Source organism: Bos taurus, chromosome 22, assembly GCF_002263795.3.
Source record: "Bos taurus isolate L1 Dominette 01449 registration number 42190680 breed Hereford chromosome 22, ARS-UCD2.0, whole genome shotgun sequence".
Taxonomy (NCBI): domain Eukaryota; kingdom Metazoa; phylum Chordata; class Mammalia; order Artiodactyla; family Bovidae; genus Bos; species Bos taurus.
Window position 1 is genome coordinate 58,136,823 of NC_037349.1, and position 4,576 is coordinate 58,141,398.

General features: G+C 51.8%; 1 non-coding gene across 1 annotated transcript; it reads right to left on the bottom strand.

Annotated features, from left to right (window-relative positions):
• Nucleotides 1-3,026: 3,026 nt before the first annotated feature.
• Nucleotides 3,027-3,098, bottom strand: TRNAC-ACA (transfer RNA cysteine (anticodon ACA)). The gene has a single exon. It is a non-coding gene; the product is annotated as a tRNA-Cys (tRNA).
• Between the last annotated feature and the right edge of the window lie 1,478 nt (nucleotides 3,099-4,576).

The following is a 4,576-nucleotide window of genomic DNA, read 5'->3' on the forward strand; positions in this document are numbered from 1 at the left end:
GTCGTACACCACCCCGCAGAGGCCACGCGGGCTGAGGGGCAGCCCCTGGGTTTCGGACCGCCGCGGCCTCGGCTCGCGTCCAGGCCCCCACATCGCAACCGGAGGACCTTGGGGCCGACCCGTCCCCGCCGAGTCTCGGTCTCTGCATCTGCGGACTGGAGCTGCTGATAGCCCCGTGGTCCCGGGGCTCGCGGCGGGGCTGAGGAGCCGGGGAGCGCGTGTCGCTCTGTGAGCTAGACGGAGGGTGGACGCAGGGGAGAGCCGGGGACGGGGCCCCCAGAGCCCGGGCCCTGAGTGCGGAGACGTGCACGGAGACCCGGCCCGCTGCCTGTCCGTCCAGAGCTGTGTGTCTTCCAGTAAGTCGCCCGGTTTCCTCATTAAAGGACCAGTTCCTTTACAAGCACGAACTCTGGGCGCCCCTGCCCAGGACCTGGAAGAATGAGGCTGCACACGTCTCAGTCCCATTCCGTGTCCTTCAGAAGGTTGGGTGGAGGGAAGGATAGCCCATAGCCTCCACTGAGTTTCATCCACAAACCTTTCCTAGCCTGTAACTCAAAGCTGGGGAGGCAGGGCAACAGGTGGGTACTTGAATTGCAAGCTGCAGAAACTGGATTTAGGAATTTAAATGAAAATAATTGTTTGAAAGGATATACTGAAAGGTTGGGGAATTAAGGGAGGCCTGAAGACAAAAAAACAGTAGAAGTCAGTACCCAAGACCTCTGAACATTAACCCTGGGACTCTGAGCTGTCACTGCTTGGACTGTGTCCAGAGTAGAGGATCTGATTAATGGGACATATGTGTCAGGAAATTCTTCACATTGGAGTCGGCTTTGAAGGATGAATGGACATTTGCCAAAGGGAGAAGAATGGGGCTTCCACGTGGGAGGAGCAGGGACAGGACATGATATGACAAGGCAGGGATCTGGGGACCACGCTACACCAGGTGCTTTCCTGGTCATCTTATTCAATGCTCACAAACCCTATGAACTAAGTGCTGTTAATTTTGGGGGGAAATGATTTTATCTTCATAAAATTGCTAAATGCCTTTCTAAAGAATTCAAGCTAGATAGCAAAATGCTGCGAAAATTGGGGGTGGGGGTAGGGGTAATCATAGCAAAATCTAGTACCCCAAATGTCCAACATTAATATTAGCAACATCATCACAGATATCTTTGTAGGCCTATATATGGCAGGAGGCAAGAAGGAGAAAAAACTGGGGGGAGATTGGATGGAAGGGAGGGAGGGCAAAAGGAATCAGAAAGAATTCTGTGAAGGGGATCACACTATTTGCTAAATTTTAAAATATATGAAGCTTATTGAATTTAACAAAGAGAATTTAAATGAAATAAAAGCAGTTGCTAATTTGATTGTTTGCTACCATAACAGATATTTCCTACAAGACTCCCCCCGCCAAGATTATGAAGAACATTGAGAAGTTGGGGGTCACTGATTCTCTTTAAGTTACACGTTTTGCTCTTGGCTCAATTTTTCCCTACTATGAAAGTGAAGTTGCTCAGTCATGTACGACTCTTTGTGATCCCATTGACTGTACTCTACCAGGCTCCTCTGTCCATGGCATTTTCCAGGCAAAAGTACTGGAATGGGTTACCATTTCCTTCTCCAGGGGATCTTTCTGACCCGGGGATCGAACCCAGGTCTCCCGCATTGCAGGCAGATGCTTTACCCTCTGAGCCACCAGGGAAGCCCTTTTCCCTAATACGGAGCATGAAAAAAGTAAGTTCCTCACATTTTCTTCATGCCCACACCCAACATTCTGCTGTTGGGCTATTGTTTTCATAATTCCAAGGCCTTTGATATTACATTTACTCTGCTGCCTCCCTTCCCTTGGATATTTAATTTCAGTTCTGGGTTTATTGGGAGCATTACTCACCTCCAGCCCTATTACCTTGGCTTTTCCCCCTCTGATATACATGCTTAGTTTTATCTCTTGGTGGGCACAGCCTCGACTGATGAATGTGAACCTCGAGCTTTGTTCAAAGACACGTTGCCTATGGCAGATCAGTGGAGGAGTCAAGATTCCGAGTTAGATTTTCCTGACTCCAAAGACTACCCAGGAGACAGGAGCTTTTGGTACGAGGTTGGCATCTGGGGAAGGGGAGAGTCACTCTCTCTCCTTGAACCTTCTGGGGAGGCCAGAGGGGGCTGGACAAGACATATAGCTAATTCTGCCCCAGGGCTTAGTTTCAGAGCTGGGCAGATTCCCTATGGTGCCTCTAACCCAGCCCCAGAGGTCTGAGGAGGGAATGAGTGACACAGGCTGCTAGTCTTGTCCTAGATTTACCTGGAGGCTGAGAGCTGTGGACAGAGAGCAGGACAATGAGGAATTTCAGCGCATCCCCTTTCCTATCGTAGAAACAAAAGTTCCCAACCAGGGGTCTACGCCAAGTTTCTTTCGCTTGGGGGAAAATAATAAAGCCCAGAGTTGGGCAGCCTGAGCTGCAATGGCAGCTCGACCACGTCCCCGGATCCTTCTTGTTTTCCAGTCTGCCACCTTTCTCAAGATGGTGGCCAGAGGTCAGCAAAGAAGGGGGAACCCAAGGGACCAGGAGCCTGGAGACTTGCACCTGAGTCTCCCTGGCCAGAACAGAGTTCTGCGGACAATGCTGGGAAATGTAGCTTTTTAAGTCAAAAGACAGAAGCTTCATCTTCAATGGTAACTTGTGTTTCTTCATCACCTTTTAATCTATAGTCACAACAGCCTCATCATTTACTCACAGATGTTTGAAGTGCCAGCTGTGGGTCAGGCACAGACTTGTTGGATGTTTAGTGGTGACTGGATAAGGGTCCATCCTCACAGGGTCACTTGAGTGCTTCCTAAGTGCCAAGCAGCTGGTAGGAATCACTCCCTTTAACTCTCCTACCAGCACTGGGAAAGAAAGTGAAGTCGCTTAGTCCTGTCCGACTCTTTGCGACCGCATGAACTGTAGCCTACAATGCTCCTCCGTCCATGGAATTTTCCAGGCAAGAGCACTGGAGTGGGTTGCCATTTCCTTCTCCAGAGGATCTTCCCAACCCAGGGATCGAACCTGGGTCTCCCGCATTGTAGGCAGATGCTTTACCATCTGAGCCACCAGGGAAGTCCTTGATGACTTCACTGGGAAGTGAGTACTATTTTCCCATCTGATGGACAAGTCAACGGAGTTTCTAAGAGGCTAATGATCTATTCAAGGCACCGTCATTATATAACAGAGCCAGAATTCAAACCCATGTTGGTCTGCTTTAAAGCTTTGGCAATTCACCATTTTTTCCATCCTTCACTGTGTTCAGTGCCTGGGACCTACCCCTCAGAAATGCTGATTTACTGCTTGGAGGTAGAACCTGGGCATCAGTGTACCTGTATTACCTTCTGTAGTCTCACAGCAACTGGAGATGGTATTTTCTATTTAAAATTGGGGAAGCTAAGATCGGAGAGGTAGACTCGCTTGCCTAAAGTCACAGAGCAAGTTCTCCGTGGAGCTGGGGGGTGTGTGCCCATCTCCTGACCTTCTCCAAAGAGCTGTCCTTGGCTCCAGAAAAAGATCGCTTCCACAAACTTGGGGGGAAGCTTCCACACTGGCCAAGCCCTCTGCCCCAGCCAGGCCGGAAGCCGCCCTGGAGATGTGTGTGCCCGAGGGGTAGGGTACCACGTGGCAGCCGGGTGATAAAGGGCCAGGCTGGGCCAGGATGTGCGGCGGAAGCCCAGCCCACTGAAGGCAGAGGCGCGGCTGGACCAGGGTGGGGGCCAGACATAGGAATGCACTTTTTCCCCAGCACAACACGCTGCGGGTTTCCTCCGCCCCGACTGAGCCCTGCCTAATATGTCAGGCCCAAAATGGGTCCCCAGCCAGGGACTGGAGGACTGGCTGGCGGGCAGGGGCCCACGGCCAGTCCCCGGAGGAAGTCACATGGTGTGTGGGGGGGTCACAGGCCTGACCCAGGAATGGTGGAGGGAGGGAGATATTTCAGGCCCAAGAGGAAGGACCCAGCCCATGAGATGAATCACCAGGGACAGATTATCCTGAGGAAGACCTTGGGGGCGGAATTGTGATAAGCACCTTGCTCCCAAGGTGACCAGAAGCCCACGTGAGCTGCCAGCAGTCCTTGAGGCCCGTGCGGCTGGAGCACTCAGATGTGTGTTTAAGAATAGCTCCAGGTGCTTTCCAAAAGGGGCTTCTCAGGGACCTTACGGCAGAAGGATGAGCGCCTGTGGCAGGAAGAGGAGAAAACAGAGTCTTGGGGATGAGTCGCTCGTTCAAGGTCACACGGGCAGAAATGGGCTCTGAAGGGGGACTTGGCCTCTTCATCTGTTGCCACCAGCTCCTCGTGTTCCTGGTACTCTGGCCTGGACGTGAAGTCTCACAGATAAAACCACTGGCTGCAGACTCCTCATGGCAAACAGGCGTCCGGTCCTATACGTGCCTCTGGAAGATGCACTAGACTTGCCCAAGCTGCTCAGCGTACAGACGGGAAGGATGGAGTCCAGAAGTGACAAACAGGATTCCGGTACCACCAAGCTCCAAGCTCCCCATCCCCTCCCACACACTATAGTTAGTGTACAATGGCCTTGTAATGACTT